The sequence below is a fragment of the Pantherophis guttatus genome, chromosome 4 (assembly GCF_059756535.1).
Source record: "Pantherophis guttatus breed Tessera chromosome 4, ASM5975653v1, whole genome shotgun sequence".
Lineage (NCBI taxonomy): Eukaryota > Metazoa > Chordata > Lepidosauria > Squamata > Colubridae > Pantherophis > Pantherophis guttatus.
In genome coordinates this window covers 149,961,359-149,975,372 of record NC_142066.1, presented here as the reverse complement: position 1 = coordinate 149,975,372, position 14,014 = coordinate 149,961,359, and the positions used below count along the sequence as shown (strand labels likewise).

Sequence of the window (14,014 nt, the reverse complement as noted above, 5' to 3'; positions counted from 1 at the left end):
ATTGAGGACCCAGTTTATGGGGGCAATAAGCTGACTTTGTATAAAATATACAAAAGTATGAAGGCTATTGCTTAATGCACTGTAAGCCGCCCTGAGTCTCCGGAGAAGGGCGGCATATAAATCAAATTACATAAAAAATAAATAAATAAAACAAGCATGCCAAAAAGATGGACACAACTGATTTGACAACCGATTTGTTTAGCAATGGAAATTCTTTTTCCAACTTCGCTCATTAAGTCAAATACTACTGGTATATATTCATAAAAGAAATCTAGCCACATTAACCAGCTTATGCAAAGCGAAAGTATTTTCGTTTTGTTTTTTTAAAAGTTCAATAACAGCATATATGAGTTAGGGATTACATCTTATCCTATTCCTTTACTTAATTAATAAACATAACAACTCACAGTCTCCCCGTTTCTATCTGGATGCTTTATCAACTACACCAAACTGGCTTCCTGTCCCCAGTCACTGTTGTGAAATTTAGATCGACTTTCCATACTGTGGCACAATTCAGATGTGCAGCTAATGTGTTTCCTGAAATTCCCAGAGGATATAGTCAGAAGGGGTAAATTAAAAAAAACAAGGAATAAATTAAACATCATGATAACTGAGGAATGCAAGCAACAGTTTGGGTATTTTTTTTTTTAAATTTGATTTATATGCCGCCCTTCTCCGGAGACTCAGGGCGGCTTACAGTGCGTTAAGCAATAGCCTTCATCCTTTTGTATATTTATACAAAGTCAGCTTATTGCCCCCACAAACTGGGTCCTCAATTTACCTACCTTAGAAAGGATGGAAGGCTGAGTCAACCTTGAGCCTGGTAAGATTCGAACCTGCAGAAATTGCAGGCAGCTGTGTTAATAACAGGGTGCATTAAACCACTGTACTACCAAGGCTCTTTTTTGTTCCTCCGGGACTATTCTATTATTCCTTTTCATCCTTATTCATATTCAATTCTGATATTCATTTAAGAATGTCATATTTCCATGGGATTGTAGTCCATAACTAGGGTACCACAACTAAGAATTTCCTCAGGAAATTCCTCGTTAGTTCTTAGGTTGGTTGTCTCCTTGATTAGTTTCCATCCCTTTTTTACCTGTCCTCAAGTGCTTTGGAGAATAGGTGTACCCCACTCTTCTTTGTGGTAGCCCCTAAAATATTAGAAGACTGCTCGCATGTCTCCCCAGTTTGTATTTCTGTCAAATATTATTTTGCTTCATTGCATTCTATCATAGAATATTCCTTCTGAGTTCTGATTTTATACTTCCAACAAATATTTTTAGTCCCTTTATAATTTTAATGGTGGAAGCACAGTGAACCAGGCTTATAATATGGATGGACCAAGAGGTACGCTTTGTATGTAAGAAGTCAGAAAATGATATGTTGGTCAAATATTATGCTCATTATTGTTTATCTGCTTAAAAATAACTTTTGCCAAATGTATACGTGATTTAATGGATTAGTGGAAGAAAGGATTGTCTATTTAAGCTAGGTGCCCATTAAATGATGAATGAAATTTTTCAAAACACCAAACGTATTTGTTTATCAGAAAACCTATGTTAACTAATAATAGTGAATATCTATTTTGAGGGGAATTTGGAAATATTCTCCATGCTGACTTCTGTTTGATGCAAAAATATGAACAAATCGATTTTCTGAGGTCCAATATATTACAGCTTTGCTGTATATATATTTATATTTGAAGGAGTCATTGAAAGAATGAAACTTTAGTTTGTTTAATCAATATTTTAAAAAAAAGAATAATCCCAAAGTCCAGTTTTTAGGAGATGCTTATCTGTCAATAAGTAATGGTTAATTTAGTTTTTTCATCAATTAATATCTAATTGGAATGTGGGTAAAAAAAGGTTATTTATATGATGTTCTTCAAATGGAATGATTCCTCAAGAGCATAGGAAGATGCCTTCAACTAAGCTAGATTTCTCATTCACCCAGCCAGAATATTTATTTTTAAAATGTCTTGCCTGTTTTTTATTATACCCAGAGTGCCAATAGCAGTTTGCAATTGTCTCAAAGTTCCATATAAGAGTTTCTCATCCAGGACTCTAATATTTGGCATGGAACATGAACCCACCTGATTAAGCCTGGAAAAGTGATTCCTACTGGAAATTCAATCTTCACTGAACCCTAAAATAAATTTTAGAAAGTATCATTTTCTGTTGTGTACATTGTTTATTTATTGCTGGTAAAACCTCAAGAGGACAAGTAACCGGGGGGGGGGGGAAATCTACTTACCTTCCTTACCGGTTCGGAAGCGCACGTGTGCGTCACAGGCACGCGCTTGTGCTTGTGCAAAACCACATTACTTCCTGGTTACAACCAGGAAGTAATGACACCCTGCCGGGTGGGCGTAGCTATGCTCCGCCATTGCTATGATCTGCTGTTGCTACCGGATCGCCGAACCACCGGCCGAGATCGCTACCAGATTGGGCGATCCGGTCCGATCCAGGAGCATTTCACCCCTGCAAGAAACCCAATGTTAGTAGGTTTTGCTGCTTCTGACTGAAGTCCTTCCCAACAAACACTAGCTCAGGGATTTACAATCAGTTGCATATGCAAAGCACTATCCAAGCCATTATTTGTCCTTGCAAAATTTGGGCAAATGTGCCCAAGTTCTGACAGGCATCCTCGGCATTTAATAGCCACCTGCCAGCTGGCATAATGATGGCTGTAAATAAATAGATTAAAAATAGCATTGACTTTTATTCTCTCCAAGTGAGAAGTAACATTTCTGTGCTGGCAGGCAATTTGGAGGCCTTAAAGAATAAAAGACATGTCCCTTAAGCATGCCTGATTCTTACTTTAACCCTTACGTTAAGTGCAATCTCTATATAGGGTGCTATATAGCTTCTGGAGTTGGTCATTCCTGCCTAAAAGATCTCTGTATAAACCTTTTCTTTTTATTTAAAAAAAATCAATTCATTTGAGAAGCAGGGCATCATGTCATTAATAAAATTTCTAAAATGCAGATGTCTATATTTGGAATTGCAAGCATGCGGTTATAGCCATCTGCCAATGTTTGCAGCTGAAATGGAATAAATGGACTCTGTCACCTCTATGATGAGAAGCTACAACAGTGTCACAGGCATCCATGATGCCTTTGTCAAAAAGATGTGAATTACTGACAGTCCTTGACTTATGACTGTAATTGAGCCCAGAATTAAGGTGGTAAGTTATAGTGGTCATTAAGTGAATCACCATATGACTCCACCTGATTTTACAAGCTTTTTTTGCCATGGTCATTAAATAACTTTTAAATGACCAGAGGGATACAATCAAGATCAGATGAGATACGAATTCCACTCTATAAAGCCTTAGTAAGACCACAACTAGAATATTGCATCCAGTTTTGGTCACCACACTATAACAAAGTTATTGAGACTCTAGAAAAAGTGCAGAGGAGAGCAACCAGGATGATTAGGGGACTGGAGACTAAAACCTATGAAGAATGGTTGCAGGAACTGGGCATGGCTAGTCTAGTGAAGAGAAGGACTAGGGGAGACATGATAGCAGTCTTCCAATATTTGAGGGGCTGCCACAGAGAGGAGGGGGTCAAGCTATTTTCCAAGGCCCCTGAAGGTCGGACAAGGAATAATGGATGGAAACTGATCAACCTAGATTCAACCTAGAAATAAGGAGAAATTTTCTGACAGTGAGAACATTCACCCAATGGAACAGAAGTTGTCTTCGGAAGTTGTGGGAGCCTCACTGGAGGCTTTCAAGAATAGACTGGATTGTCATTTGTTGGGGATGGTATAGGGTCTCCTGTTTGGGCAGGGGGTTGGACTAGATGACCTATAATGTCCCTTCTGTTAATCTATCTACCTACTTTCTTCAATGAGTGGGGGTCTTTTGCCAGAAGCCAACAAAAAATGCTGAAAATCCCAATCACATGGCAATGGGATGCTGCAAATGGCCATAAATGTGGAGCTGTTGCTAAGCATCCAAAAATGAAATCACACGATGACTGTAGGGGAGTGGTATGCAGCCATCGGAACTCTGGAACTGGGTCATAAGTAGCTCTGGAAAAGTCATAACTTTGGTCATTAAGTGAGGACTACCCATGTATCACAGAATATATGTCATTAGTTTGGTGGTATTTCTTCCTACCACAAGCACTATCAAATGGATGCCTGAATTCCTCTCTGTTTGGCATCCTAACAAATAGAGTGACAGTCACGTTTTCCTAAGGGTGAGTGCCACGAATGATTGAAGTTGGGTTCATGCTTAGTAATTGAATTGGCTTTCTCTCAGTCCACAATGCCAGACATTTATGTTTTGTTCACTGAACTGCGGTTAGGCAAGCTGTGCTTAGCCCCGGCGTAAATCCAGTCAACATAACTGATTTTGAGTAAATATTCTTAAGATTGCATTGGAGTATAAACAAGTTCCTACTTTTCTCATACAGAAGCCTTCAGGGGGATACTAGATGGTGGAATCAAATTAAAACTTCATTATAGCCATTAACCAGAAATCACATATAAAAAATAAAGTGTAATACATTATAAAATATTCAATTCATTAGAATAGAATAGAATAGAATAGAATAGAATAGAATAGAATAGAATAGAATAGAATAGAATAGAATAGAATAGAATAGAATAGAATAGAATTCTTTATTGGCCAAGTGTGATTGGACACACAAGGAATTTGTCTTAGGTGTATATGCTCTCAGTGTACATAAAGAGAATAAAATACATTCACCGAGAATAAAAAGATACAACACTTAGTGATAGTCAAGGTTACTAATAAGCTATCAAATCGTACTAGGAAACAAATAAAAACAATATAACTGAAAGATACAAGCAACATGTTTATAGTAATAAGTGGGAAGAAATAGATACTAGTAAGGAAGAGAATAATAATAGTAATACAGTCTTAGTAAATTATTTGACAGTGGGAATTAGTTGTTAAACAGAGTGATTCGGGGGAAAACTGTCCTTGTGTTTAGTAGTTGTTTTGGTGTGTGCAGTGCCCTATAGTGTCTTTTTGAGGGTAGAAGTTGAAACAATTTATGTTCTCATAGATAGAACATAGAATTATAAGCCTAGAAGGGGTCTTCTAGTTCAACCCCCTGCTCAAAGAAGGAGTTCTTATACCATCATGGGCAAATGGTCGTCCAATATATTTTTGAAAAGCTTCAGTGATGGAGCACTCACAACTTCTGAAGGCAACTTCTGTTCCACTGATAAATTGTTCTCATTGACAGAAATTTCTCCTTAGTTCTAGGTTGGATCTTTCTTTAATGAACTTCCACCCATTACTTCTTGCTCTGTTCTCTGGTGCTTTGGAGGATAAGTCCACCCCCTCTTCTCTATGATACCCTCTCAAGTGCTGAAAGAATGCCATCCCTAATTCTTCACTTGATAGGCCAGATCTACCCACCTGCCTCAATCCTTGATCATCTTAGCTTCCAGATAAGCAGGGTTACTTCTGTAGATAGTCATTCTGTATGATGATGGTTGGCCTTCTCATAAGATATCTCTGTCCCTTGCCAGGGAGTTGATGATTTTAGGATTTCTCTTAATAACGGTAAGTGAGCTTACATAAAATCTTTCACTGTGACCAGGGAGTGTTTTAAAAATAGCTGACCCAATCTAAAAAACATGTTCCTATCTGATTCAATTCTACCTAATCCATGTGAGCGCAGCTTTTGTGAAACGAATTTTTTGGGAATTTGCTTTCCAAAAGGAAGATCATTAAGCATTACGCATTAAGGTTCTAGAAAAGGTTTATCTGGAATGGAATGGAATGGAATGGAATGACATAGCTTAGAATAGAGTGGAGTGGAGAGGAGTAGAGTGGAGTGGAATGGAGTGGAAAGGAATGGATGGAATGGAATAGAATAGAATAGAATAGAATAGAATAGAATAGAATAGAATAGAATAGAATAGAATAGAATAGAATAGAATAGAATAGAATAGAATAGAATTCTTTATGGGCCAAGTGTAATTGGACACACAAGGAATTTGTCACATAAGTTCTCAGTGTACATACAAGCAACAAGTGATAAATCATGATCATAATCATCATAAGATAGATTCACCAGAAATCATAAGATACAACACTTAGTGATATACATAGGGTACTAAGTAAGCAGTCAACATAAATCATACTAGGATTCTAAATAAAACAATTAATATAAATCATAAAATACAAGCAACAAAGTTATAGTCATAAGAAGATAAGGAAATAGGTAATAGGAAAGATGAGAAGAATAATAGTACTACAGCCCTATTAGGTAGTTTGACAGTGTTGTGGGAATTAGCTGTTTAGAAGAGTGATGGCATGGGGGAGTAAATGCAAATATTTTTTTAGGAGAGAGGCACTGAGTTTCCCTCAGTGGTTAAGAGATCTTCATCATACAGTTGTAAGACAATTCCTAAATTTGACAGATGAGGTGCAGCTTACTGATAAAGAAAAATATTTGTAGCTCAGGGTTGAAATGGAGAGTCCTTGGTTCTCTCTGAGCTTGGTTGCTTTTTTGTAGACATTTCATTACTCAAACTAGGTAATATCATCAGTGCTAACAGAGTGGGGTTTGCTCTCAATTTATATTCTAGTGGCTTGCCCTGTCAGTGTTGATGGGAATGGTCTTGGAGGTTCTTTGATTGAGGTATTGTTTACTTCTTGTTTGTTGGTTTGAGGTTAATCTTGATGTTAATCTCTGCTCATCTGGGTATTGATTGCTGGTGGGAAGCTGTTTTTGGTCTTTTTGTTTCCTTTTTGGCTTGGCTTGTTGATTGTCTCTTTTGCACAACATGTAAGACATTGTTTATGTCTAAGTGCCTATCTGCCAACTTGTCAGAGTTCTGGCCTTCTAGAAATTCTCTAGTGTTTTTGGTCTTGGCTTGGTCAAGAGTGCTCAGTTTCCCAGTTGAAGCTATGGTTAGGTCTGTCCATATGTTGTGAAATTAAAGAGTTTTCATTATGTTTTTTGAGTGCTAGGTGTTGATGGATGTATTCTGCTAGTCTTCTGCTTGTACGTAGTGACTGTTGCAGTCTTTACACTGTATGTTGTAGATGAATTCTGTTTTTCCTTCTGGTGAAGATATAACTTAAATTATAAAATCTATAAAATCTAACAGTAGCCGTTATGGGGATTAATTTCTGCAAATTTAATACTGGAATAAGATTATAGTCGCATTTTCTCCCCAACATTTATTTTTGCTGAGCAACAAACACATCTACTGTGAGCTATTGAGAGATATTAACTCTGAGAATTATTGATTTCCATACTACTCTAATGCTTCATTGAGAGCAGCAGGCCCCTTCTTGAATATCTACAGAGTGAAGACAGAGAGATTACTGATAAGTGAAAGATGATTTTGAAAAACTTCCTTATTTATGAGATGATATCGAGGCCAAAGTGAGGTTGCAGTTGGAGTCTAAAGATGCATTCTGTGGCTGATTCAAAAGCAGATATTTTTTTTGGCAGATTGGAGAAGAAAATGCCCATAATAATTTTGCTCATGGCCTCTTGACCTGGATGGTTTCCAGGCTCCATGTATTCCATGCTTATTCATCATTTTCATATTTAGGAAATGATAGCTTTTGAGGTCTAGGTTATAACTATCTCAATATTCAAATTACAGGAAATAGGTTGCCTGCAGATAGACAGCTAGTGTAGCTTAGCTGAGCAAGTGGCTAAAATAATATTTTCCAAGGAAACACAAAGAATAAAAGTGGTGATGTATAAAATTTTCCTACTTAAAAATGGAACAGTCCTGTACCTAATTTTAATACTAGTTAATCTGAGGGGGTTATGCAATCAAGAGAAAGTGAAACCAGCCACAAAGATAATAAGGAGGCTATGCCCCAAGTTTTAAACCATCTTTGATTTATTTGCAAAGACAATTAAGCTTGATCCTTTGTAATTACACAAAACTCCTCTGGCTTCTCCTGTAGACTTGCTAATATTTGGTCAAGAATAGTGATGTCTGCAGCTAATTTGTTGGGTTTCGTTTAGAAGCAAGTCTCATCAATATTAAATAAGGTAGCTTCTTCAAAACTAGAATCCACAGATTGCTTTCATGTTCAGGTTATAAGTAATTAAATTGGGTTGGTAAAAGCCTGTTCCTCTGCCTTGTATTTACACAGTAATAACCTACCCCAGATATGTCCATATTGATTAGCGGAGGCTGGCAAAGAAGTAGCAAGGTAGAAATAGAAGAAAAGCATTGCTGTGTTAGTTGAAGGTATGTCTATAGTCCAACAACCATGCCAATTTGTTCCCTTGTTGAACAACAAATTTATTTTGAATGTTCAACCAAAATCACGTACCTTATAATGTAAGCGCATTGTTTCTTTTCCTGTTTTCTGGAACAACGGAGCAATTCAGCCCCATCTTCTCCATGGGAGCCTTTTAGATGCTTGAAGATCATTCTACAGATCATTCTTTCACATGCCAAATGTAGTTCCCAATGACTACAACCGTCAGAATTTTTTTCCTTCTAGATGCCTTACATTTCTTGAAATAGAACAGTTTGTTAATATCAGAGGTGGGATTCACTTACCTTCCCTACTGGTTCGCAAATGTGAGCGTGTGCATGCGCGTGCTGGTTTTGCTTGCATGTGCCACTTATGCACATGAGCATGACCTTTTGCGCATGCACAGTAGTCGCACATTGTATCTGGGCGGCTGGGTGGAGCCTCCCGCAATCGCCGCTACCAGTTCGCGCGATCTGGAGAGAACTGGTTGAATTCCACCACTGGTTAATATGCTTCCTAAAATGTAGTACACAGAATTGGATACAATATTCCATAAAAGCATATCAGTGAAGAATAGAAAGGAAGATTTGATCATGTTATTGGGATACTGTACGCTGGACATCTGTTAATGCAGTCTAGGATTTTATGTGCAAGAACTGTCACACCACCAGTATGCACAAATGCAGTGAATTGTTTGTAATTTTATTGTGATTTCCTTATTAGTTACAGGCAACCCTTGATTTACAACTATAAGATTACTTCATTTATGCTGTGGTTTTTCTCTTTTAAAAAAATGTTTTTTTAAAAAAAACAGCTGTCAGGACTGCATGCTTTTAACCATGCAGAGAATTATAGAGATAGATGCCTAGGGATTTTTATTTTTATTTTAGCTTTGCTTTTCTATTGTACTATAGGAAGATTACAAGATGGAAAAGATTTTTTTTTTAATTCAAAGGAACTAAAATCTCATGATATACTGTAGGAACAGAAAACATTCATGGTCATTGTTGTAGACTTTTGCTGATCATTTCACCATTTCTGGATCTGTGCCAGGATAATCCATAAATCATGTTCAAGATGGTTTCCTTTGCCCGCTATCCTGGTGGAAGTAGCTTTTTGTAGAGAGCAGAGGGAATGGCCTAGAGCAAGGATGGCCAACTCTGGCAACTTTAAGATTTGTGAACTTCAGTTCCCAGAATTCGCAGCAGCCATGCTGGGTTGATTGCATGCTACCTATTTAAAGAACTAAAATTGTCCAGATTTCACTATAGTCACCTATCTTTTTTGAAAGTCACAGCCAGGAGTTTGATACTGACCCACTCAAGGTTGACTCAGCCTCCTGAGCTCAGAAAAACAAGAACTCAGATTGTTGGTGGCAATATATGCTGACATTTATAAACCACTCAGAGATTGTTGTAAAGCACTATAAAGCAGTATACAAGTCTAGGTGCTATTGCTAAATCATAACATAATCCCTGTTAATCACAAGACATGCCAGAGGAAGCACCTCTGATGAGACAACAGTAGCAGAAGAAGAAAAAATAACAAGAACTATTGCATGAGTAGGTAGAAATTCTGGGAGTTGATGTCCACATATCTTAAAGTAGATGAGCTTGAGAAATATTATTGTAGTCCAAAGCAACTTGAATATTCACTTTTAAGTTGACCATCATCGTGAGATAGATTTTGGATCCTTGAGGACTACATGTTCAGAAGTAGCAAATATATCAATACCTTCTGAAAAAATGACTCTTTTACATAAATCTTTGAGAGGAGGGAAAAGATACATTTACTTACATTTTGTATTTGCTTTAAAATGTTATACCTGTTTCTCTGAGCATATTCTGGATACGGGCTCACTCTGCTTGTAATAATTTACCATTCTGAGCAGAAAGGACATTTATCGATAAGTATAAAATGCGGGCTTATATTTTATAATAGATTTGAAATCAGCAGCAAACGTTAGTTATGGTGCGTACTTTTTGAATCATAACGTCAAACTTAAAATATGATTTTCACAAGCTCCTGATATATTTATGAAATGCTATAAATGAAAGGCAAGAGTTATAGTAGGGTTAGTTCAATTTGCTTTTTAAATTTACTCCATTTGGAAGTTTTACCCATTCCCAGAAAGGGGGGGGGGGAAAGCATCTCTCTCTTTTTTTTTTTTTTACTGTGAATGACAAGTAAATAGACCCATGATGGCGAACCTATGGCATGCGTGCCACAAGTGGCACACAGAGCCATTTCTGTGGGCACGCGAACATTGCCCTAGCTCAGCTCCAGCACACATGAACATGCCGGCCAGCTAATTTTCTGGCCTTCCGGGCCCATCATTTCCAGCCTCTGGAGGGCCTCCGGGGGGCTGGGGAAGGCCGATTTCGCCCTCCCCAGGCTCCAAGAAAGCCTCTGGAGCCTGGGAAGGGCAAAAAACAAGCCTACTGGGCCAGTGGTGAAATCTAAAATTTGTTACTACCAGTTCTGTGGGTGTGGCTTGGTGGTGGTGGGGTAATGTGACTGGGTGGGCGTGGCCATTTTTTTTTTTACTTTTAAAACCATTTTTTACATGTAAAACCATGTTAAAAAATGCTTTCAAAAGGCTCTGATGATCCCAGCTGAGTTGCCTGATCGTCAGAGGGTTTTTAAAAAACCCTCTGCCGATCAGGCAACTCAGCTGGGATCGTCAGAGTTTGGATCATCAGAGCCATTTAAAAGGAAAAAACTTTTTTTCTTTTAAATGGCTCTGACGATCCCAGCTGAGTTGCCTGATCGGCAGAGGGTTTTTTAAAAACCCTCTGCCGATCAGGCAACTCAGCTGGGATCGTCAGAGTTTGGATCATCAGAGCCATTTAAAAGGAAAAAACTTTTTTTCTTTTAAATGGCTCTGACGATCCCAGCTGAGTTGCCTGATCGTCAGGCAACTCTGCTGGGATCATCAGAGCTTGGCTCGTCAGAGCCATTTAAAAGAAAAAAAGCCTCTGATGATCACGCGGCTCAGCTGGGCATGGGAGGCGGGGGTAGGGATTTTTGCTACCTGTTCTCCGAACTGCCCGCCGCCATCACTACCTACTTGCCCGAGCCGGTCCGAACCAGGAGCATTTCACCCCTGTACTGGGCCCACCATGCCATCGCGTGCCAAAAGCGGGGGGAGCGCGGGGGGTGGGGCGCATTGAATTATGGGTGTGGGCATGGATGCGCACGACCCCCTCTACTCCCCCCCGCTTTTGGCACACGATGGCAAAAAGGTTAGCCATCACTGAAATAGACTGATAGGATCATACCTAGAAAAACTTAATAGAAAAGCAATGTTTTTTTTCTTCAGCAATGAAAAGACAGGGCACACCAGCTTTTGGTGTTCCATATCTTCTGATAGATTTAGTTTCCATAACGAGCTTTGCCATCCATAAATCTTTAAAGTCTTTGGTGATGGTTACATATATTCAAGTTTTCTATAACTGAAATTGAAGTCGGAGCTTTGCAAGGGATCCTAAGCTTATATAAATAAGCACAAACGTATCTGTTTATTCCAACTCCCCAGCATTATTTATAGCTTCTCTGTATCTCTGTTTATGCAGGGGAATAAACAGGCTGTCAGGAGCTGGACATGAGCTAACAGTTGTCTACAAGAAGAAGCATTCCCTAGTGCCCTGTTAGGCTTAGAGCAGCATATAAATTGCAGTAAACAAATATATAATCATATATCAAACTGACTGCTACTTGGAAAGATAAACAAATTCAGGTGTCTTTTACTTACTTTTCCCATCTCTTTTTTCTGGAATATTTTTTTTTCTTTCTTCCCTTTCCTTGGACCTTTTTTGCTGCATACTGGTTTTTTGTTTTTTGTTGTTTTTTTTTTGTCCCAAAGGTGCTTTTTCAGTAAGTAAGTAAAAGACACCTGAATTTGTTTATCCTTCCAAGTAGCAGTCAGTTTGATATATGATATACTAGCTGGATCCTCGTGCTTTGCTATAAAACTATGTGATCAGGCTTGATAAATTGGCACTTACAGCTTGAATCCTTCCCTATCCTATCCCCTTCTCTCCCTCAGGCTTTCTAGCCCCTTCTCTCCTTCAGCCTTGCCCCACAGAAGCCTCTCCTCTCCTCTTCTCTCCCTTAGGCTTTCTAGCCCCTTCTCTCCATGAGGCTTGCCCCACAGAAGCCTCTCCTCTCCCCTTCTCTCCCACAGGCTTTCTAGTCCCTTCTCTCCATGAGGCTTGCCCCACAGAAGCCTCTCCTCTCCCCTTCTCTTCTTAGCCTTGCCCTACAGAAACGCCTCCTATCCTATCCCCTTCTCTCCCTCAGGCTTTCTAGCCCCTTCTCTCCATGAGGCTTGTCCCACAGAAGCCTGTCCTATGCTATCCCATTCTCTCCAGAGTTATTTTCAAGTTGGGAGGGGGAGTAGAAGTCTAACTAATTAGCATCAGAGCGTGTTATAATAATATAGGAAATACGAATGCTCTGATGGTCATTTCAAAAAATCCTTTCTTAGTGAGCACCAGTAATGGGTTCCTCCCGGTTCGGCCCAGTTCCGCCGAGCCTGTAGCGGTGACGATATGACATCACCGAACCTTTCCCAGCTGGGAAGGTTACAAATGGTGATCACAGGACCCCGGGACAGTGCCACAGTCATAAATACATGCCGGTTGCCAAATGCTCAAATTTTGACCACATGACCATGAAAATGCTGCAAAGGTTGTAAGCGTGAAAACCGTTCATAAGTCACTTTTTTCAGCATTGTGGTAACTTTGAATGTGACTATGTGGCTATAACTGGAGGGCTACTTGTTCACTCCAGCCAATTAACTTAAGACGAAGATATTCCTCCTTAATGAAGAGGTATCCATAACATAGAAGGCTATGGAAACTGTATCTCTTCGAAGTATAGATCCGTGATGGCGAACCTATGGTGAAGCGGGAAAACCCACTTTCCCAAATGCAGGAGACAAGACCACAAAAGTTGGAGAACACAGGTTTATTTGCTAGCAAAGGTTCGGAGCATTCACATGTCAGATTCCGAACCCTGGGCTACGCCCAAGATGTACCTTTTATACATTTTGCAATTCTAGCCACGCCAGAGGCGTTACGCTTCTGACTCTATTTCCATATATGGATACTATCTTACACAGTCTGTTACTTTCCATGAACACTTCTGCTAATATGTTTCTTAATATAAGTTCGTTACAGAGATGATATAGAACATAGGTCATTAAACTCATCGGTACATTTAACAAGTTCCTTATTTCTGTTCCTTGTACTTTCCTGAAGTTTGCAACATAACTTCCAACGTCAGTACCTCAGAAAAGAATATAATACTGTGCATGATACAGTACTTATATTAATATGATTTATAGTATAAGACCCTTCCGTTTCAATGGCACACGTGTCACAGGTGGCACACGGAGCCATATTGCTGGGCACGCGAGCGTTGCCCTAGCTCAGCTCCAGCACGCATGCGCGCATTGGCCAGCTGATTTTTGGGCCTTCTGGGCCCAACAGAAGTCGGCAAATGGGCTGTTTCCGGCCTCCGGAGGGCCTCCGGGGAGGTGGGGAAGGCTGTTTTTGCCCTCCCCAGGCTCCTAGAAAGCCTCTGGAGCCTGGGGAGGGCAAAAAAATGGGCCTACTGGGGTCACCATGCCATCACATGCCAAAAGTGGAGGAAGCATGGGGGGGTCATACACACATGCATGGGGTGGGGCAGGGCACATAGAATTATGGGTGTGGGCACACACACACGCGACCACCCCACACTCCTCCAGGTTTTGGCACGCGATGGCAAAAAGGTT

General features: G+C 39.5%; 1 protein-coding gene across 4 annotated transcripts in view; it reads left to right on the top strand.

Moving 5' to 3' along the window:
- The window catches only part of DPP6 (dipeptidyl peptidase like 6), a 545,144-nt gene that overhangs the window by 330,403 nt on the left and 200,727 nt on the right, over window positions 1–14,014 (top strand). The window lies entirely within an intron of this gene.